Source organism: Oryctolagus cuniculus, chromosome X (assembly GCF_051225735.1).
Source record: "Oryctolagus cuniculus isolate XC-2025 breed Fujian yellow rabbit chromosome X, ASM5122573v1, whole genome shotgun sequence".
NCBI lineage: Eukaryota > Metazoa > Chordata > Mammalia > Lagomorpha > Leporidae > Oryctolagus > Oryctolagus cuniculus.
In genome coordinates, this window is record NC_142888.1 from 47,618,625 (window position 1) to 47,643,006 (window position 24,382).

At 38.8% G+C, this 24,382-nt stretch overlaps 1 pseudogene; it reads left to right on the forward strand.

Moving 5' to 3' along the window:
• Positions 1 to 11,145: 11,145 nt before the first annotated feature.
• Positions 11,146 to 12,013, forward strand: LOC100341563 (homeobox protein OTX2-A pseudogene; annotated as a pseudogene).
• Positions 12,014 to 24,382: the final 12,369 nt, after the last annotated feature.

Below are 24,382 nucleotides of genomic sequence, written 5' to 3' on the forward strand. Positions count from 1 at the left end.
GTATTTGTTTTGTATGTTGATTTTGTATCTGATAACTTTGCTTAATTTATTTATAATTTTTAACTGCATGGTTTTTACCTTAAGATTCTGTCAGTTTTGATGACTTTTATAGCTTTTTCTAGCCCTATTTTCTATAACTAAGAGTTCCTCTATATTCAACAAAAGGTGTAAGAGTGAATAATATTATACATTTTTGATATTAGAAGAAAAGATTTCGAGTTTTTTTTTTTTACTTTAGTTATTACAGTGGCTGTGGGTTTATATGGCTGTTGTTATGTTGAGGCAATTTCCTTCTATTCCTGATTTGTTCAGTGTTTTGATCATGTAAGGATGTCTAATTGTGTCAAATGGCTTTTCTCTATTTAGATGACCATATAAATTTTATCCCTTAATTCTGTTAATGTGACATCACCATTGTTTCAGGAATAAATCTCAATTGCTCATGACATATAATATTTTAACATGCTGTTGAATTCAATTTACTAATACTTTGTTGAGAAATTTTCATCTAATAATGTATTTGTCACAGATCTTGGCTTTGCCTTTCTTGTTGTATCTTTGCCTAGCATTTCTTCTAGGTTATAAAATTTGTTGTCATTTAATTGTTCATAGTATTCTCTTATAAGCTCTTACAAATTTGCTATCAGTTGTAATGTTCCCTCTTTCACTTCTGATTATGTATTTGAGGCTTCTCTTTTCTTCCTTCTTCCTTTAGAAAATGCTTTGTCAATTTTCTTTACCTTTCCAAAAATCGGCTCTTACTTTCATTGACATCTTTAGCCTTTATTTCCACTCTAAATTGTATACTTTCTTTTCTCTAACTTTGGGATTACTTTGTTCTTTTCCTTGTTTCTTGAAGTGTAAAGTTTTGTTTTTGGCATTTTTTTTTTTGTTTTTTTACAAAGGCATTTACCACTATACATGTCCCTCTTAATACTTTTTGCTACATATCATAAATTCGCATGTTTGTTCCATTGTATTTTTTAAAGTTTTTTTTTTTTATTTGAAAGGTAGTTACAGAGAGACGGAGACAGAGAGAGAGAAAGAAAGAGAAACAGAAGACAGACAGAGAGAGAGAGACAGAGAGATCTTCCATCTTCTGGTTCACTCTCCAAATGGCCACAATGGCTAGGCCTGGGCCATACTGAAGCCAGGATCCTGGAATTCCATCTGGGTCTCCAACATGGGTGGGAGATGCCCAAATAGCCTTCCACTGCTTTCCCCCCGGCACATCAGCACAGAGCTGGTTAAGAAGCAGAGCAAAGGCCGGTGCTATGTCACAGCAGATTAGAGCCCCAGTCTGCAGTGCCAGTATCCCATATGGGCATCGGCTCAAGTCCCAGCTGCTACTGCCAATCCAGCTCTCTTCTGTGGTCTGGGAAGGCAGTGGAAGATGGCCCAAATCCTTGGTCCTGTGTACCCGCATGGAAGACACAGAAAAAGCTCCTGGCTCCTGGCTTTAGATTGGAGCAGCTCTGGCCATTGTGGTCATATGGGAAGTGAGCCAGCAGATGAAAGACCTCTCTGTATCTCTCTCCCTCTCTATCTGCCTCTGCCTCTCTGTAACTCTGATTTTCAAATAAAAGTAAATAAATCTTTAAAAAAAAAGTGGAGCAGTCAAGACTTGAATTTGTGCTTGTATTACATGCTGGCAAATGCACAGCTAAATCCATTGTACTACAATGTCTACCCCTCAGTGAGTTTTTTTTTAATTTTAATTTTTATTTCTTCTTTGACCTGTTGTTTGTTCAAAAATGTTTCACTGGGACCAGTGTTGTGGCTTAGCAGGCAATACCACTGCCTGCGATGCTGACATCCCTTATGGGCAACAGTTCCTGTCCTGGCTGCTCCACTTCTACTACAGCCCCTGCTAATATGCCTGGGAAAACAGAAGATGGTCCAAGTCCTTGGGCTTCTACATCCACATGGGAGACGTGAAAGAAGTTTCTGTCTTGCTTCAGTTTACCCCAGCCCTGGCCGCTGTGGCCAATTGGGGAGTGAACCAGCTGATGGAAGATCCCTCCCTCTCTCTCTCTCTCTACCTCTCCCTCTCTCTCAGTAACATTGCCTTTCAAATGAGTAAAATAAATCTTTTAAAATATTGTTTGAATGTCCACATACTAATGATTTTTTCACTTGTACTTCTGTTATTTGTTCCTAGTTTTAGTTCATTGTCTTTGGAAAAAAAAGACTTGATATGGTTTTGAAATTTACAAATTTGTGAAAGCTTTTTATTAAAGATTTATTTATTTATTTGAAAGTCAGAGTTAGACAGAGAGAGAGGAGAGACAGAGAGAGAGAGAAAGAGGGAGAGAGCAAGCCAGGAGCTTCTTCTGGGTCTCTAGTGTGGGTGCAGGGGCCCAAGGACTTGGGCCATCTTTAGTGCTTTCCTGGGCCATAGCAGAGAGCTGGATTAGAAGTAGAGCAGCCGGGTCTCGAACTGGCACCTATATGAGATACCAGCATTTCAGGCCAGGGTTTAACCCACTGCGCCACAGTGCCAGCCCAGTAAAAGCTTTTTTTATAATCAAAATATGAACCGTCATGGACAGCGATGCATGCTCACAATATATAATATCTTTATCCTTTAATAATGTCCTTATTTGTGTCTTGTGACAGTTTTTTTTACTTAAATTCTATTTTTTTTGTGTTTTAAGTATAACTACTATTGATCTGTTTTATTTAATTTCACATAGGATATCTTTTTCTATTATATTATTCTCACCTATGTGTGTAATGAGAGTCCCGGCTGCTCCACTTTCAATCCAGCTCTCTGCTATGGCCTGGGAAAGCAGTAGAAGATGGTCCAAGTCCTTGGGCCCCTGCACCCACATGGAAGACCCAGAAGAAGCTCCTGGTTCCTGGCTTCGGATCCGCTCAACTCCAGCTGTTGTGGTCATTTGGGGAGTGAACCAGAGGATGGCAGACCTCTTTCTCTCTCTCTCTACCTCTCTCTGTAACTCTGTCTTTCAAATAAATAAAATAAATCTTTAAAAAAAGTGAACGACATGTACTTTGAATTTTTTATCCATTTATTTTGTCATCACTGATAGGTAAATCCTTACTATTACAATTTTCATTGTTTTCTGTATGTATTATAGCTTTTGCCCCTCTTTTCCTCTCTTGCTCTCTTCCTCCATGTTTCTTTGAATTCTATGATGGCATACTTTGATTTTATTATTGTATTCTATTAGGGGGTCTACTACAGGTATATTTTGGGATTACAATGGGGCTTCACAATATATCTTATAGCTGAAACAATCCGTTTTAAGCTGATAAAATTTCAATCACATACAAAAGTTATTTCCCCCCAACACATTATGTTATTGATTTGCATTTGTTACAGATTACATCTTTTTTTATCATGTATCCCTGGTCATATTTTTTACTTTTTTTACAACTTTTCTTTTTAAGTTTTTTACTAGAACTAAAAGTGATTTTCACATGAACACTACAGTATAACAATATGCTTAGGTGTCCGCACTGTGGCATAACAGGTTAAGCTGCCATCTGCAGTGCTGGCATCCCATATGGGCGCCAGTATGAGTCTCAGCTGCTCCTCTTCCTATCTAGCTCCTGGCTAATGCATCTGGGAGAGTATTAGAAGATGACCCAAGTCCTTGAGCCCCTGCACCCATGTGGGAGACCTGGAAGAAGCTCCTGCCTCCCAGATTTGGATCGGCCCAACTCCAGCTGTTGCAGCCATCTGGAGAGTGAACCATCAGATGGAAGACCTCTCTCTCTCTCTCTCTCTCTCTCTCTCCCTCTCCTTCCCCCCCCCCCGGTAACTCTGCCTTTCAAATAAACAAATCTTTAAAAAAAAAAAAAACTATGCTTTATTTGTCTATAAATTTACTGGCATGATTGATCCTTTCATATACTTTCATATTGCTGTTTAGGTGTTTTCATTCTGATTTAAAGGACTCCCTTTTAGCATTTATTCTATGGGAGGTCTAGGGTGATGATTCCTCAGCTTTTATTTATCTGGGAAAGTCTTATTTATTTTACCTTTTTGAAGGACAGTTTTGCCAGATATAATTTTATTGAGGCTGGCTTATTTTTTCTTCCAGCCTTTGAATAGATCATCTTATTCCTTTCTGGTCCACAAAGTTTCTGCTAAGAAATCCACTCTTTGTTAATGGAGTCTCCTTTGTACATGGTGAGTTGCTTTTCTCTTATTGATTCCAAATTCTCTTTGTCTGATTTTTCACAATTTGAGAATAATGTGTTTTGAAGTGGATGGCTTAAGGTTCAATTAAGTTTGAATTCTTTGGGCTTCTCAAATGTGGATGCCCATCTCATTCTCCAGATTTGAGAAGTTTTCAAACATTATTTGTTCTTCTTTCTTCTCCTTGCCATACTTTCATAATGTATATATTGATCCATATGATGGTCTTCCACATATTCTTTAAGCTCTCTTCACTCTCTTTTCTTTTTGCTCCTCTGACCAGATGATTTTATATAACTTGTCTTTAAATTAAGTTACTATGGGGCCAGCACTGTGGCACAGAAGATTAAGCTTCAGCCTGCAGCACAGGCATCCCCTATGGGCACTGGTTCCAGATCCAGTTGCTCAACTTTTTTTTAAGATTTTTTTATTTGTTTGAAAGTCAGAGTTGCAAAGAGAGAGAGAGAGGGAGAGAGAGAGAAAGGTCTTCCATCCAATGGTTCACTCCCCAATTGCCTGCAACGGCTGGTGCTGAGCTGATCTGAAGCCAGGAACCAGGAGCCAGGAGCCTCCTCTGGGTCTCCCACGTGGGTACAGGGGCTCAAGAACCTGGGCCGTCTTGTTCTGCTTTCCCAGGCCACAGAAGAGAGCTGCATGGGAAGTGGAGCAACCGGGTCTTGAACCGATGCCCATATGGGATGCTGGTGCTTCAGGCCAGGGCCTGAACTGTGCCATAGCACCAGTTGTTCAACCTCTGATTCAGCTCCCTGCTAATGTGCCTAGCATAGCAGCTAAAGATGACCCACGTCCTTGGGCCCCTGCATCCACTTGGTAGACCTGATTGAAGTTCCTGGATCCTGGCTTCAGCCTGGCCTCAGCCCCAGCCATTGCAGCCATCTGTGGAGTGAACTAGTGGATGGAAGACATCTCTCTTTGTTTTTCAAATAAATAATCTCTAAACAGATTTATTCAAAAAATTAACTTATTCTTTATTCTGCTTAATTAATTCTGCTGTTGAACCTCTCTAGTGGAATTTTCAAATAATTTTTTGTTTTCTTTTTGTGTTTTCTATCTCTGCTGATAGTTTCATTTTGTTCATGAATCACTTTCCTAAGCTTTTTAAACAATCTTTATGACAGTTATTTCTATCTATTGTGTAACTTTTTATTTTAGAATAGTTTTAAATTTACAGAACAAAAATTTTCAGGTAGTAATACAAACAGTTCCTCTATTAACATCTGATATTGATGTATTTGTATGACAGTTATTTTAATACCTTGTAATGTAATTATTATACTCTCATTTCTGTAGAGTAAGTTTCTGGATATTAATTTGTTCTTTTAATTGGATTATGTCTCCTTGTTTCTTCATTTACCTTGTAACTGTGTTGTGATTCCCACGTGAGAAAATAGGCACTTCTCAAGTCTCCATAGATTGGCTTTTAATAGGGAAAGATCTGAACAAATAAGCCTGACTAGAGAACCTCAAGGATTCTCAAAATTTTTCCTGGATGCATTTTTTCTGGACTTGTTCACATAAATTTCCATTTAGAGGGATATGCCCATCTATTTCTTTTTTCAGGAGATCAAAACATCTTGTTCCCTCTGGTGTCTGCAGAACTGCAGCAAGTGGCTCAGCTTTGATTCATTTTCAGTGGGCCATGTGTTTCTGGAGTATGCTGGATTCCATCAAAGTGTAAAATCAGGCAATACAGAAAACAGTGCCCTGGACAACCCACCAAAACTCTGAAAACTGCAAGTCTTCCCCCCTCAGAGAATTTGGGAGTTTCCCTTCATTGATTTTGTGATGATACATGATTTCTGGTCTAAACTATCATCTTTGTTTTCAGCAGTCCCCAGTACTGTAGCCTTTGCAGCCACTGCATACATTCAGGCACGACAGATATCTATCCTTCAGGTAAACATCCAATAAGTATGAACTCCGGTGCATTTATGTTTGAGTCTTCTCCTCCCCTCTCCAGGTAGAAGCTAGGAACTGACAATTTTCTTCCAATTATACCATGGATTAAGGAGCAATGGTGAGTACTGCAAATTTTCCTACCAGCTTCAATGTGGCTGATTGTGTGCTCACCTGAATCAGTGTCTCTTTCAGTGAAAGGATGATCTTGGACTTCTTATTCCATCATTTTTCTGACATCACTCCTCCCTGTAGATTTATTTTTGTGTTACATCTAGTTTTTCTGAAAAGAGTGTTAATCTAATATAGGTTAATTAATGCTACCTAGAAATAGATTTTTTTACTATTGAGATAAGATACATGTAGCATAAAATCTTCGATGCTGATTATTTTAGAATTATACAATTGACTAACAGTTTCATGCACAATGTGCAACAATAACCCTTCTCTAGTTCCATTTATGACACCTCAGATAGAGCCTATACTAATTAAGAAGTCTATTGAATATCCTCGGAGTACCTGAAACTACTAATCTGCTTTCAGTTTCTATAGTTTTGTCTGCTCTAAACATTGCATATAAATGCAGTCATGCAACGTATGCTCTTTGAGTCTGGCTTATTTCATTTAGCATAATGTTATTAAGATCCATCTATTTTATAGCATGTATCATTCCTCTTAATGGCCATATTTCATTCCTTTCCATTGGTTCATTCCTTTTAATGACCAAATAATACACTGTTGTAAGCCCAGTATCCATTAATCCATTCATCAACTTATAGACATTAGTACTTTTTCTACCTTTTGGGATTGTGGGTAATGTTGTTATGAAAATTATATACAACTTTTTGTTTGATCACATGCTTTCAATTGTTTGGAGTATATATCTAGGTATAGAGTCACTAGTTCACAAATAAATGCTATCTTTTATTAACTAAGGAGATACTAAAGTTGTTCTTCATACTGGCTGCCCAGTTTTACATCCTAGAAGCAATGTATGAGGATTGCAATTATCTAAACGTTTGCATTATAGCCACCCTAATAGATGTGAATTGGTATTTCATCATGATTTGATTTGAAATTCCTTAATGAGTATTTATTATAAATACCTTTTCAGGTAATTATTGGTACATTACATAAAAGAAAATTGAGATATCAAAGAGAAATTAAAATGAAATGAGGAATTCAATAGAACAAATAAAAATATGCAAAAATATGTTGTTAAACAGAGTTAGTGAAACAGAAGGAAGAATATCCGATTTTGAAGACAAGGCACAGGAAATTATACTGTCAAACTGAAAACAAGAGGAAACTAGAAAACCAAAAAAATACTGTTGGGAATATATAGGATACTATCAAATGACCCAGCATACGGGTTCTAGGAGTTCCTGAAGGTATGGGAAGAGAGAAAGATTAGAAAGCCTTTTTAGCAAAATAGAAACAGAAAAGTCCCCTAATATGGAAAAAGAAAGGGACATCAAGTACAGGAAGCACATAGAATTCCTAACAGACATGACCAGAAAAGATCTTCACGACAACACATTGTATTCAAACTCACCGACACAAAACATAAAGAAAAGATTCTAAAACAAGCATGGTGCGGGTGGGAGGGAAGTTATGGGGGGGGGAGCCATTGTAATCCATAAACTGTACTTTGGAAAATTATATTTACTAAATCAAAGTGTTTATAATAAAAAATGCATGAGAGAAATGACACATTACTTTCAGGGACCTCCAATTAGACTCACAGTGGACGTCTCATCACAGTCTAGGAGAGAATTGTGAGATATAGTCCAAGTCTTTAAAGAAAAAAACTGTGAACCGAGAATACCAGACCCTACAAAGCTGTCATTTATGAATGAAGGTAAAATAAAGACCTTGGATGACACACAGAAATTGAAAGAATTTGTAAACACCCTTCCAGCCCTAAAAAAGATGCTTAAGGATGTGCTGAACACAGAAACACAGAAACACAGAAACATGGTCCTCACTACAAAAGAATGTGAAAAAGTAAATCTCACAGTAAAAGTTCAAAGGAAATTCAAAGTAAAAATATATATGTTTTTGGAAAAATGGCAGGGCAAAGTCGTTACTTATCAATAGTCACCTTGAATGTAAATGGCCTCAATTCTCCAGTTAAAAGACACAGACTGGATGAGTGGATTAAAAGACAAAACCCATCTATTTGCTGCATACAAGAAACACATCTCACCAACAAAGATGCAAGTAGGCTGAAAGTTAAAGGATGGAAAAAGATATCCCATGCCAACAGAAACCAAAAAGAGATGTTGTAGCCATCCTTATATCAGATAAAATAGAATTTAACATAGAAACTGTTAAAAGAGACAAAGAAATATTAATTAATTAATTAAAGGATTAATTCAACAGGAAGATGTAACTATTATAGACGTATATGTACCTAACTACACAGCACCTGGATATTTAAAGGAAATGCTAAGGGATCTAAAGGGAGACATAGACTCCAATACAATAGTAATGGGGGACTTCAGTACCCCACTTTCTGCAATAGGCAGAGCAACCAGACATAAAATCAGGAAGGAAACAGCAGAGTTAATCAACACTATAGACCAAATGTCCTAACAGATATCTACAGAACTTTTCATCCTACAGTTGCAGATTACACATTCTTTTCACCAGTGCGTAAAACTATTTCTAGGATTGGGGCCAGCACGATGGCTCACTTGGTTAATCCTCCGCCTTGCAACACTGGCATCCCATATGGGTGCCGGGTTCTAGTCCCGGTTGCTCCTCTTCCAGTCCAGCTCTCTGCAGTGGCCCAAGAGAGCAGTGGAAGATGGCCCAAGTGCTTGGGCTCCTGCACCCATATGGGAGACCAGGAAGAAGCACCTGGCTCCTGGCTTCAGATTGGCACAGCGCTGGCCGTGGCGGCCATTTGGGGAGTGAACCAATGGAAGGAAGACCTTTCTCTCTGTCTCTCTCTTTCTCACTATCTATAACTCTGTCAAATAAAAATAAAAAAAGAAAAAAAGGGAAAAGAACTATTTCTAGGATTGACCACATGTTAGGCCATAAATCAAGTCTCAGCAAACTAAAAAAATAAAAATAAAAACTTTTCATACCTCATCTCAGATCACAATGGAATAAAGCTGGAAATCAGCAACTCAGGAACCTCTAGAAATATTCAAACACATGGAGACTGAACAACATGCTCCTGAATAAACAGTGGGTCATAGGAGAAATCAAAAATTTCCTGGAAACAATTGAAGAAGACACTACAACATATCAAAACTTATGGGATACAGCAAAAGCAGTGTTAAGAGGAAAGTTTATAGAAATTTGTGCCTACATCAAGAAATTGGAAAGGCACCAAATAAATGAGCTATAACTGCATCTCAAGGATCTAGAAAAACAACAGCAAACCAAACTCAAAACTAGTAGGAGAAAAGAAATAATTAAAATTACAGAAGAAGTCAACAAAATTGAATCCAAAAAACAATACAAAAGATCAGCAAAATGAAGAGCTGCTTTTTAGAAAGAATAAACAAAACTGACACACCATTGGCCCAACTAACCAAAAAAGGAGAGAGAAGATCCAAATCAATAAAATTAGAGATGAAGAAGAAAATGTAACAACAGACACCACAAAAATAAAAAGAATCATCAGAAAATACTACAAAGAACTGTATGCCAAGAACCTGGGAAACCTAGAAGAAATGGATAGATTCCTGGACACATGCAACCTACCTAAATTGAGTCACAAAGACATAGAAAACCTAAACAGACTCCTAACCAAGACAGAAATTGAATCAGTAATAAAGACCATCCCCAAAAAGAAAAGCCCAGGACCAGATGGCTTCACTGCTAAATTCTACCATACATTTAAAGAAGAACTAACTCCACTTCTTCCCAAGTTATCAAAACAATTGAAAGGGAAGGAATCCTCCCAAATTCTTTCTATGAAGCCAGCATCACCTTAATGCCTAAACCTGAAAAATATGCAACAGAGAAAGAAAATTACAGACCAATTTCCCTGATGAACATGAATGCAAAAATCACCAACAAAATTCTAGCCAATCAAGTCCAACAAGACATCAGAAAGATTATCCATCCAGACCAAGTGAGATTTATCCCTGATATGCAGGGATGCTACAATTCACAAATTAATCAATGAAATACTTCACATTAACAAACTACAGAACAAAAACCATATGATTATCTCAATAGATGGCAGAGAAAACATTTGATAAAATCAATACCCTTTCATGGTGAAAATTCTAAGTAAATATGATATAGAAGGAACATTCCTCAACATAATCATGGCAATTTATGACAAAGCCATGGCCAGCATCCTATTGAATGGGGAAAAGTTGGAAGCATTTCCACTGAGATCTGGTACCAGACAGGGATGCCCACTCTCACCATTGCTATTCAACATAGTACTGGAAGTTTTAGCCAGTGCCATAATGTAAGAAAAAGAAAACAAAGGGATACAAATTGGTAAGGAGGAAGTGGAGGAAGTCAAATTATCCCTATTTGCAGAAGACATGATTTTATATATAGGGGATCCAAAAGACTCCACTGAGAGACTATTGAAATTCATAGAAGAGTTTGGTAAAGTAGCAGGATATAAGATCAATACACAAAAATCAACAATCATTGTATACACAGACAGTGCCAAGGCCAATATTGAGCTTCTAATATCAATCCCATTCATAGTAGCTACAAAAAAATCAAATACCTTGGAATAAATTTAACCATGGATGTCAAAGATCTCTATGTTGAGAATTATAAAACACTGAAGAAAGGAATAGAAAAAGATAGAAAAAATAAAAGAAATCTTCCATGTGCTTGGATTGGAAGAATCAACATCATCAAAATGTCCATTCTACTGAAAGCAATTTACAGATTTGATGCAATACCAATCAAAATACCAAAGACATTCTTCTCAGATGTGGAAAAAATGATGCTGAAATTCATATGGAAACACAGGAGACCTCGAATACCTAAAGCAATCTTACACAAAAAATACAAAGCCAGAGGCACCACAATGCCAGATTCAAGACATACTACAAGCCCTTGGAATGTTAAGCCTTGGGAGCGGTATTGAGGCACACAATAATTCCCAGAATGACATTTTTGTTTGCGCTGTGGTTTGGGGGTTGATTTTGGAGCTTGGGTTTCTACCCCCTTGGAAGCAGCGCTGGGAGTGGACCATGTTCAACTGGGCACAGCTGGATGTGCTGGAGGCACTCCTTGCCAAGACTTGGTACCCAGATATTTTCATGTGAGAGGAGGTGGCACTGAAAATCAACCTGCCTGAGTGCAGGGTACAGGTGTGGTTTAAGAATCAAAGAGCTAAGTGTTGCCAACAACAGCAACAGAAACATAATGGTAGTCAGAACAAAGTGAGACCTGTCCAAAAGTTGTCTCCAACTCGGGAAGTGAATTCAGAGAGTGGAACAAGAGGTCAAATCACTCCCCCCTCTAGCACCTCTGTTTCAACCATTGCCAGCAGCAGTGCTCCTATGTCTATCTGGAGCCCAACTTCCATCTCCCCACTGTCAGACTCCTTGTCCACCTCCTCTTCCTGCATGCTGAGGTCCTATCCCATGACCTATACTAAGGCTTCAGTTTATAGTCAAGGATATGCTAACTCAACTTCTACTTTGGGGGCATGGACTGTGGATCTTAATTGACACCTATGCATCATCAGCTTCCTAGACCTAGGGCCACACTCAGTCTCATGGGTACCAAAGCAGTTACAGCCATCTCAACCAGTCCCTAGCTTCTCTTTCCACCCAGGGATATGCAGCTTCAAGCTTGGGTTTTAACTCAACCACTGAATGCTTGGATTATAAGGACCAAACTGCCTCCTGAAAGCTTAACTTCAAGGCTGACTGCTTGAACTATAAAGATCAGATATCCTCATGGAAATTTCAGGTTTGGTGAGGACCTATAGAACCTCTTTTGGTGGGTTTTAGCCAGGCATTGATTAAAAGATGGAATGATGCGGGCCGGCGCCGCGGCTCACTAGGCTAATCCTCCGCCTAGCGGCGCCGGCACACCGGGTTCTAGTCCCGGTCGGGGCGCCGGATTCTGTCCCGGTTGCCCCTCTTCCAGGCCAGCCCTCTGCTGTGGCCAGGGAGTGCAGTGGAGGATGGCCCAGGTGCTTGGGCCCTGCACCCCATGGGAGACCAGGAAAAGCACCTGGCTCCTGGCTCCTGCCATCGGATCAGCGCGGTACGCCGGCCGCAGTGCGCCGGCCGCGGCGGCCATTGGAGGGTGAACCAACGGCAAAGGAAGACCTTTCTCTCTGTCTCTCTCTCACTGTCCACTCTGCCTGTCAAAAAAAAAAATAAATAAATAAATAAAAAAAAATAAAATAAAATAAAAGATGGAATGATGCTCAGACTCCTCTGACCAAAGTTCCAGGAGGCATCACAGGAAAAATGAAGGGCCTTAGAGGGGCCTGCCAATTAGCAACCTGAAATGGACAAGCCAATCTACTTAAGATCCTGCAATAGTTTTAGATTATTGGCTTTCCTGATTTGCAAAGTGATCAAAACCATTGTAGCCATGTACGGTCAAACACCAGCAAAAATAAATAAGATCAAACAAAACTAAGTTGTGTGAGAAGGGAGGCAAGGTCCTAGCCTTCTTAAGCAGAGGTGTTCCAATGTTTTAGCCAATCCTTTGGTTTAATCCTAGGAATGAACAGTATCTCAAGCTCATTTGCATTTCTTTCTTTTTTAATTTCAAGCTCATTCACATTTCATGACCAACTGGTATTTGGCACTGAAAACTTTTCCAGGGCTGTACTAATTGTGTGTCTGATTATCCTAGATGCACTAATTCATTTTTTAAAAAAAATAATGTTCATAAGGAATCAATGTGTAGTTTAAGAGACAATGAGTGTGTGTCTTATATAAATTATACATCTGTGTTTTTTTATCTGTGCTAGACTTCAACACTGTAATCTGTTCTTGTATGCAACCATGAACTACACCTCTGCAGGAATTCTTCTGTGATTAAATATGTAGTAATTATAAGCAAAATTCAGAGCAACCAAGTGCTACCTAAAAAAGGATGACCTGCGGCTGAAAGTGAGCTGCACTGAAACTTCCTGGCATCATGCCTCTGGACAAGGAGAGTAAGAAGAGGAACAAGGATGCTAACTCATCTGTACTTTACTGTTGGTAAGCCTAGCATTGAAGCTACGTCAGTCAATTGCTCTGATCCTGATGCTTTCTTAAACCGAGATCATTGTTATTTATGTTTGCAGATGCTAGCTTGAAAAGTTATATATGCATAAGCCTTTTCTTCCTGGATTTGGCAATCTGTATAATTATATTAAAAGGACTCTAGCAAAACAAAAACAAAAACAAAAGACATACTACAGGGCAGTTATAATCAAAATAGCCTGGTACTGGTACAAAAATAGATAGATAGACCAATGGAAAAGAATAGAGATGCCATAAATCAATCCAAGCATCTACAACTAGCTTATATTTGACCAATGAGCTAAAACCAATCCCCAGAGCAAAGGCAATCTCTTCAACAAATGGTGCTGGGAAAACTGGATTTTCACATGCAGAAGTATGAAGCTGGACCCCTACACTACACCTTACACAAATATCCACTCAACATGAATTAAAGATCTAAATCTATGACTCAACAACACCAAATTATTGGAGAACATTGGGTAAACCCTGCAAGACACTGAAACACGCAAAGAGCTCTTGGAAAAGACCCCAGAGGCACAGGCAATCAAAAACAAAATGATCAAATGGGATTACATCAAACTGAGACATTTCTGTACGGCAAATGAAACAAGGAAGTGAAGAGACAGCTGACAGAATGGGAGAAATTATTGAAAATTATGCAAATGATAAAGGATTAATATCAAGAATCTACAAAGAGATCAAGAAACCCCACGAAACAAACAACTCAGTTAAGAGATGGGCTAAGGACTTAAACAGACATTTTTCAAAAGAGGAACTCCAAATGGAAAACAGACATGTGAAAAAATATTCAGGATACTACCTGTCAGGGAAATGCAAATTAAAATCACAATGAGGTTTCACCTCACCCCAGTTGGAATGACTTTCATACAGAAATCAACAAACAACAAATGTTGGTGAGGATGTGGGGAAAAAGGTAATCTAATTCACTGTTGATGGGAATGTAAACTGGTAAAGCCAATGTGGAAGACAGTATGGAAATTCCTCAGAAATATGAATATATCCCTACCATATAACCCAGCCATCCCACTCCTTGGAATTTACCCAAGGGAAATGAAATCAGTAAATTAAAGAGTTATCTGTACCCCCATGTTTATTGCAGCTCAATTAGAATAGCTAAGACATTGAGTTAACCTAAATGCCCATCAACCAAAGACTGGATAAAGAAATTATGAGATATGTACACTATGGAATACTACACAGCAGTAACACAAAATGAAATGAAATTCGGTCATTTGCAACAAAATGGATGAATGTGGAAAACATACTTAGTGACATAAGCCAGTTCTAAAGGGACAAATACCATATGTTCTCCCTGATTTGTGAAATTAATAGAGCATCTAAAACGAAATCTGTAGAAATGAAATTGACAATTTGAGAAGGGATGACTTGAGCTGCCCTTGTCTTGACTGTCAAGGAACAGGTTCTTTTTCTTGTTTATTTATTCTCTTCATACTATTTGTTGAACTCTTTGCATAACATAAAGTAAATCATATGTGTGCCAAGTCAACTGAAGATGGATCTCAGTAAAAGAATGAGTGGGAATAAGAGAGGGAGGAGAAAGTTTAGAACTGTAAAGCTGTATAGTTCTGCATACATTCCTATGGACTTACCTTCTAAAGGTTCAGTTTAAAAACTTGTCATGAGACCCCAAAACCCATTAAGCTGGGTGGTAAAAATGCCATATTGTTAAAGTGATCCTATTAAGTATTACAGTGAACATACAGATAGGATTAAGTATTAAGGTGATTATATAAATAGGATCAAGTGTCTGATAATAATAATAGGTAGAATTAAAAAGGAAGGAATGTTCCAACATAGGAAGCAGTCCACACAGCAGCCTCATAGAATGACAATCACTTTAAGTAACACTCTGACCTCAGAAACAGCCCTTAGGGCTTCCTGGTCCATCTGGCTGAAAAGCCCATGAGAGCATTTCAGGCATTTAAAGCCAACATACTGTGGCAAAAATTGTTCTACCTGAAGCATCTCTGTGAGTGAGACCCCAGTGGAAAGAAATGTCCATCAAAGAAGGATATAGTTTTCTCTAAAGGGAGGAGAAAACTTCCACTTTGCTTATGGTGTTGTCTAAATACTGACAGATTTTGTGGGTTCAAAAGGCTTCCATAGCCTAGGCAGCTCATGTCAATAGCCTCAGGTGATCACTGACATCATACATAAGAGTGTTAATGGTTAAATTAACAACAGGAGTCACTGTGTACTAACTCCCCATGCAGGACCTCTGTCCTCAATGAGTTGTATTATGAGAGTTAACTGTAAAACTAGTTCTCAGTTTGTGTGTGTATGTGTGTAATTGTTGAAATCTTTACTAAGTATAGAGTTGGTCTTCTGTGTATAATGTTAATTGAAAATGAATCTTAATGGAGAATGGGATTGGGAAGGGGAGAGGGAGGAGGAGGTGTGGTGGGAGTGTGGGTGGGAGGGCGGGTATGGTGGCAAAAATAACTATATTCCTAAAGATGGGGCCGGTGCTGTGGCACAGCAGGTTAACACCCTGGTCTGAAGTGCTGGCATCCCATATGGGCACCAATTTGAGACCCGGCTGCTCCACTTCCCATCCAGCTCTCTGCTATGGCCTGAGAAAGCAGTAAAAGATGGCCCAAGTCCTTGGGCCCCTGCATCTGCATGGGAGACCTGGAAGAAGCTCCTGTCTCCTGGCTTCTGATCAGCCATTGTGGCCAACTGGGGAGTCAACCAGCGGATGAAAGACCTCTCTCTCTCTCTCTCTCTTTCTCTCTCTCTCTCTTTCTCTCTCTTCCCCCCCGCCTCCTCTCTCTGTGTAACTCTTTTGAATAAATAAATAAATATTTAAAGTTGCACTTATGAAATGCTAATGTAGCATATTACATGGATTGTGTTTATATATGGAAATGCTCTTGCAGTTTTGGGATTAATCACATTTGGTGGTAGCATATACTCCTTTTAAATTGCTGCTGGATTCAATTTGCTAGTATTTTGTTGAGATTGTTTTCATCTGTATTCATTAAGAGTATTGATCTTTAATTTTCTTGTTATGACTTTATCTAGCTTTGGTATCAAGTGGATCAGGTGGCGCTGATGCTGATTTAGGAAGTGTTCCTGTTTTTCTGAAACGGTTTGAAAAGTTTTGGTATCAATTCTTTAAATATCTGGTGGAAATTGCCAGGGAAGCTGTGTGATCCTGGGCTTTTCTTTGTTGGCATTAAGGCTTTAACAAAAGATTTTACTTATTTATTTATTCATTCATTCACTCATTCATTCATTTTTATTTATTTATTTGAAATTCAGAGCTACAGAGAGGGAAAGACAGAGAGAAAGATAGAGATATCTTCCATCTGCTGGTTCACTCCCCAAATGGCTGCAACAGCTGGGCCTGAGCCAGGCTTGAGCCAGGAGTTTGGAAGTCCATCCAGGTCTCCCAAATGGATGGCAGGGTCCCAAGCACTTGGGCCATCTTCCACTGCTTTTCCAGGCACATTATCAGGGACCTGGATCAGAAGTGGAGCAGCTGGGACTCATACAGGATGCTGGTGTCACAGGCAGTGGCTTAACAAGCTATTAACGGCTCCACAGTGCTGGCCCCTGTTTTTGATAACTAATTTAGTCACTTTACTTGTTAAGTCTGCTCAGATTTCCTGTTTTTTCTTGAGTGACTTTGGTAGTTTGTGGAATTTGTCCATTAAATTTATGTTAACTAATTTTTGGTGCACAACTGTCCACAGTATTATATTATAATCTTTTTAATTTCTTTAAAGTCTGTGATTATGTCTTCAAATTCATTTGTAATTGTAGCAATTAGATCTTCCCTCTTTTTCTTTATTTACCCTTGCTAAAGATTTATCAATTTTGTTGATCTTTCCAAACAACTTGTATGAATTCACTTTATTCATTTGCTGGTTCTTATTTCATTAATTTCTACTAATTTTTATTCTTTCTTTCCTTCTTTTATATTTGGATTTAATTTACTTTTATGTTTCTTTATGTGGAAATTTTGTGTGTTGATTTGAGATCTTTCTTAATGCATTTTTTTATTTTTTATTTTTATTTTTTGACAGGCAGAGTGGACAGTGAGAGAGAGAGACAGAGAGAAAGGTCTTCCTTTTGCCGTTGGTTCACCCTCCAATGGCCGCCGTGGCTGGCACGCTGTGGCTGGCGCTCTGTGGCCGGCGCACCGCGCTGATCCGATGGCAGGAGCCAGGTACTTCTCCTGGTCTCCCATGGGGTGCAGGGCCCAAGCACTTGGGCCACCCTCCACTGCACTCCCTGGCCACAGCAGAGAGCTGGCCTGGAAGAGGGGCAACCGGGACAGAATCTGGCGCCCCGACTGGGACTAGAACCCGGTGTGCCGGCGCCGCAGGCGGAGGATTAGCTTAGTGTGCTATTAACTTCCCTACACATGCTGCTTTTGCCATATCCTGTGTTTTTTGATGCATTATGTTTGTTTTATCACTCCTCTAAAAATACTTTATAATCTCTTTTGTGATGTCACCTTTGACACCTTGACTGTATAAGTATGCATGTTTTATATTCCATGTTTTTTAATTTCCATTTCATGACTACTTTATGATACTCCAAATTATTCTAATACTTCTAATGTTTATACTTAATTTCATGGTTTACTACATGCTTTATCCTGGAAAATATTATATGCGCCCTTGAGAAAAATATGTATTTTGTGGTTGAGTGGAATGTTCTTATATGTTTGCTAGCTTAAATTGGTTTATAGTGTTGTCCAAGTTCACTATTTTTTTTTTATCTTCTCTCTATTGTTTCTAGCCATTGTGGAAAGTTGGATATTATTTTCTCCATCTATTGCTGTAAAACTCTCCATTTTTCTCTTTAGTTCTGTCACTTTTTGGCACATATACTTTCAGGACCCTTTTTTAGGTGTGTGTTTGTCTATAATTGCTATACCTTCATGATAGACTGTTTTATCATTATAAACTATAATTGCAACCTTTTGCTGTTTTATATTTGTTTTGGAGCATACAGTTTGTGCTATTGATGACAAATAACTATAAAATATGATAACTTGAATAAACTGCATATTAGCATAACTGATTATGTAGTGTAGTCTCAATTATACCTAGAAGAAATTATGAGTAACAGGTATATTTTACCTTAATCTTTCCAAATTGAAACTATATTTCTGAATATAAGAGATTCAAGTATCATCAGTTTATTAAGCAGTGACAATGAGTCCTGTTTTCATTGATCAAAAGAAGTAGTAGTTGTTTGAACACATGAACAGAATGAGAATCACTATAACGGATTGAAACCATCATGTTACAGACATATTTACTATATATTTCCTATCTAAATTTTTTCAGAAGTTCTAAGGATTATTTGAACTGTTACATCTTTGTATACTTTTGACATACCTCTGCCCATTTTCTCTGTTCACTTAACCAAAGTGATGAGTACGTCTTTCACAACTGTTATGATTTCCACTAAACCAGAAGTATGATATTATTTTATGTTTACCTTATATTTGTAATCTGATGTTACCACCTGAATGTAATGTTCAAATGTTGTTTCATCAAGAGTGAAACGAAGGCGCTATATTAAAATTTTTTTTAGCTTTTATTTAATGAATATAAATTTCCAAAGTACAGCTTATGGATTACAATGGCTTCCCCCCCATAACGTCCCTCCCACCCACAACCCTATGTAGAGCAACATTTTATTATGGAAAGTTCCATTTATCAATATGAATTTTGGCATGTTTCAGAGAAATCAGTAAATAAAACACTATGAAAGTTAAATAACAAAACTGTTCTTGGCCTTTTGTAGCATTTTTAAACAAACTTTAAGTTACAATAAGTATTGCCATCTCAGCTCTTTTTGATTATTTCCACAGGCTATGTCCATCCTTTTACTTTTAGCATCTTTGTTTCTTTGATGCTGAAGTTTTTCAAATATTAATTTTTTTAAAGATTCATTTATTTTACTTGAAAGTCAGAGTTACACAGAGAGAGAAGGAGAGAGAGAGAGAGAGAGAGGTCTTCCATCCGCTGGTTCACTCCCCAATTGGCCGCAATGGCCAGAGTTCTGCCGCTCCAAAGCCAGGAGCCAGGAGCTTCTTCTGGGTCTCCCACATGGTGCAGGGGCCCAAGGACTTGGGCCATCTTCTACTGCTTTCCCAGGCCACAGCAGAAAGCTGAATTGAAAGTGGAGCAGCAGGGTCTCGAACCAGCACCCATAAGGGATGCCGGCACTGCAGACAACGACTTTACCCACTACGACACAGCGCCAGACCAGCCCCTCAAGTATTTACTGCTGCCTCTCATGCCACGATCATATATGGGCACCAGTTTGGGTCCCAGCTGCCCCACTTCCAATCAGCTCCATACTAATGCACCTGAGAAAAACAGCAGAAGAATGCCAAAGTGTTTGGGCTCCTGCCACCAACGTGGGAGATCAGATGAAACTGTTGGCTCCTGGATTCAGACTAGCCCAGCACCAACCATTGCTACCATTTGGGGAAATGAATCAGGAGATGTAAGAGCACTCTCTCTCTTTTGCCCTCTCTCCTGCTCTGTAACTCTGCCTTCCAAATAAAATAAATCTGAAAAACATAATCAAAACACTTAGAGAAAATTAGTGAACTTATTTTATACTTTTGAGTAAAATTACTCTTGGTGAGGCACATTTTATGTGCAAATTTTCAGTAATATTTATAAGTAATTAAATATTCTTTAATTATACATATGCATGGAGCACAGTTTAATCTGATACGTGTACACATTATGTAATGGCAAAATCAGAATAATTAGTGTAGCTGTCACCTTTTTTGGTGCAAGCATTAAAAAACTCTCTTCTGGGTATTTTAAAACGTATAAGACATTATTGTTAACTACAGTCACCCTACTCTTCAAAAGAGCATCAGAACTTTTTCCTGCTATCTATTTATAATTTTGTACCCATATACAACCTTTACCCAGTCTTTCTTTCCTCATTCATTCCCCAATATAACCATGATTCTACTCCCTGCTTATAAAGGATGAAGTGTTTTAGGTTCTACCTATGAGGGAGGCCATGCCATATTTGTCATACTGTATTGGGCTTATTTTGCTCAACACAATATCCTCCAGGTCTGTGGATATTGTTGCACATGACAAAATGTCATCCCTTTATGGCTGACTGTTCCATGGTGCACATATACCACATCTTATTTATCAATTCATTCTTGTTGAACATTTATGTTGATTCCAAGTCTTAGCTATTGAGAATAGTGCTTCAATAAGCAAAGGATATACACCACTTCTATATAATTTCATTTTATTTCAGGTTGCTGTATAACATGGCAGTTCCATTTGAAGTTTTTTTTTAAAAAATTCCATGCTGATTGCTGTAATAACTTAATTAATTTATAGTCCCATTAGCAGTGTCATCCTTTCCCCACAGCCTCATCAGCATTTGTTACTTCTGGTCTTTTGTATAATAGCTATTCTAAATGGAGTAAGATTATATTTCATTGCAGTTTTGATTTGCATTTCCCTGATGATCAGTGATATTGAGCATATATTCATGTACCTGTAGCCCATTTTATGTCTTTTTTGTTAAATGTCTACTCAGAAGCTTTTTAGGTTGATGTAATCCCATTTGTCAATTTTTGCTATTGTTGTTTGTGCTTTTTGTTTGGGGGGGGCATATCCATAAAATATTTACCTAGATCAATATCCAAACACATTTTCCCTACATTTCCTTTAGTAGTTTCAAATTTACATGCCATTTATTTAAATCTTTGATCCATTTTCCATTCATTTTTGTATATTTTGAGGACAGGAAACTAGTTCCACACTTCTGCATTTGGATATCTAAGTTTCCCACCACTATTTATTGATGAGACTTTCCTTTCTCCAAGGTATATTCTTTTTGCTATTGCCAAAAATAAGTTGCCTATAAATATGTAGACCTATTTCTGGATTCTTTATTTTGTTCCAGTGTTCTGTGTGTTTGTTTTATCCCAGTGTTGTGCTATTTGGGTTACTATATCTCTGTAAATGGCCTGAATAGACATTTCTCTTTAAAAAAAATTATTGATTGATTGATTTGAAAGACAAGCTTAGAGAGAGAGAGAGAGAGGAGAGAGAGAGAGAGAGAGAGACATCTTTCATCCACTGGTTCACTGCCTAAATGACTGCAGCTGCCCGGGCTGGGCCAAGGCCAAAGCCAGGAGCCAGGAGCATTTTCTGGGTCTCCCACATGGGTGCTTGGGTCATCTTCTGCTGCTTTCCCAGGCACATTAGCAGGGAGCTAGAATAGAAATGGAGCAGCCAGGAATCCAAACAGCGCCCATATGGGATGCCAGCACTGCAGACAGTGCCTTTGGGAAAAAATAATGCTCAACATCACAAAGTATCAGAGAAATGTAAATAAAACCCATGGTGAGGATGTGAACATTTATCCCAACAGTTAAAATGTTGATTCAGATGCTCATATTCCATATCGGAGTACTTGGGTTCAATCCCTGGTTCTGGCTCCTGATTCTAATTCTGTGCCAATGCAGATCCTAGGAAGAAGCAGGTAACAGCTACAGTAGTGGTGTCCCCGCCACCCACATGGGAGACCTGGAATGAGTTCCTGGCTCCTGGCCTTGACCATAACCATAGTAGGATTTTGAGGAAGAAACTTACTGAAAGGATATATCCAAAGAGCATGAAATCCAAATGTCAAACAGACATTTAACCTTGCATGGTTATTATAGTATCATTCACAATAGCCAAGAAATTGAACCAACCTAAGTATCTATTAGCATGTGGACATAGAAAATACGCTATATATATATAAATATAATGGAATTATTATTCAACCATTTAAAAAGGAATAAAATTCTATCATTTGAAGCAACATAAATATAACGGGAAGACATTTGTATTAACATACATCAGGCACAGAAATATAAATACTACAAGTTTTCATTCCTATGTGGAAGCTAAAATATTGATATAATAGAAGTAAAGAGTAGAATATTGTTTACTGGGTATTTTATAGTGTGGAGGGGATGGGAAAGATGGAGAGAGGATGTTAATGAGTACAGGTGTGCAATTTAATTGTAAAACTAAATTCTAGGGGCCGGCTCTGTGGTACAAAGTCCCGGCCTGCATCACCAGCATTCCATATGGGTGCCAGTTCGAGTCCTGGCTGCTCCACTTCCAGTCTAGCTCCCTGTTAATGTGCCTGGGAAAGCAGCAGAGGAAAGCCCAAGTCCTTAGGTGCCTGCACCCATGTGGGAGACCTGGAAGAAGCTCCTGGCTCCTGGCTTCAGATTGGCTTAGCTCTGGCCATTGTGGCCATTTGGGAAGTGAACCAGCAGAAGGAAGACCTCTCTCTCTCTCTCTCTCTCTCTCTCTCCCTACCTCTCTCTGTAACTCTGTTTTTCAAATAAATAAAATAAATTTTTTAAAAAAACCTAACTTCTAGTGTTCTAAAGCTATAGTAATTTATAATATTCTACACAGTAGAATCATAATGGTTGGCAGTTATTAATTGTGTATTTCAAAGGAACTAATAGAGAATATTTTAAATACTTCTAACAAATAAATTATTTTTGAGGTAGTGGATGTACCAATTACCTTGATCTGGTCACTACACATCATACATATGTGTTAAAATTTAACACTATACCCCATAAACACAAAAAATCACATATATATATTTTTAAGAAGTATTTATTTATTTGAAAGAGTCACAGAGAGAGGGAGAGACAGAGAGAGAGAGAGAAAGAGAGATCTTCCGACTGTTGGTTTGTTCTCCAAATGGCCATAATGGTCAGGGCTGTGCTAGGTGGAAGCCAGGAACCTAGAATTCCATCTGGGTCTCCCACGTGGCTGTCAGGGGCCCAAGCACTCATGTCACTTTGCCTCCCCACACACAGTATCAGGGGCTGGATAGGAAGAGGAGCAGCAGGGACTCAAAGCAGCACTCACATGGGATGCCAGCATTGCAGGTAGTGACTTAGCGCACCACACCATAGCACCTGCTCTCCAAAAATATTTTAACAAAGAAATGTCTGCTCAAATATTTTGTCCTTTAAAAATTACATTAATATTTGTTGTGCTGCCAGCACCGCGGCTCACTAGGCTAATCCTCTGCCTTGCGGTGCCAGCACACCAGGTTCTAGTCCCGGTCGGGGCGCTGGATTCTGTCCCGGTTGCCCCTCTTCCAGGCCAGCCCTCTGCTGTGGCCAGGGAGTGCAGTGGAGGATGGCCCAAGTGCTTGGGCCCTGCACCCCATGGGAGACCAGGAGAAGCACCTGGCAGTGCGCTGGCCACAGCGGCCATTGGAGGGTGAACCAACGGCAAAGGAAGACCTTTCTCTCTGTCTCTCTCTCTCACTGTCCACTCTGCCTGTCAAAAAAAATTTTTTTAATTAAAAAAAATATATTTGTTGTGCTTTGTTTTACTATTGAAAAGTTTGAGGCCAGCGCCGTAACGCAGTAGGTTAATCCTCCACCTGCAGCGCAGGCATCCTATATGGGCACTGGTTCTAGTCCCAGCTGCCCTTCTTCCAATCCAGCTCTCTGCTATGGCCTGGGATAGCAGTGGAGGATGGCCCAAGTCCTTGGGCCCCTGCACCCACGTGGGAGACTGGGAAGAAGCACCTTGCTCCTGGCTTCAGATGGGTGAAGCTCCAGTCATTGTGGCCATTTGGAGAGTGAACCAACGGATGGTTGACCTTTCTGTCTCTCCCTCTTACTGTCTGTAATGCTACCTCTCAAATAAATAAATAAAATATTTTAAAAAAAGAAAAGTTTGAGTTTCCTTATGGCAGTAGCCCTTATAGAATGCATAACCTACAAATATTGTCCCCCCATTGTGTAGGTTATTTCTCCATTTTTTTCATTGTCCTTTTGCTGTGCAGAAGTTTCTTACTTTGGTGTAAATTCACCTATCTTCTTATCCTATCAATGCCTGCGCTTCTTAGATTTTAGAGGAAAAGCTTTCAACCTTTCCCCAGTCAGTATGCTATAAGCTGTGGGCTTCTCATAATCTTGTCTCTATGATGTTAAGATATACTACTTCTATAAACTAATTTGTTGAGCATCTGTATCATAAATGGTTATTGAATTTCT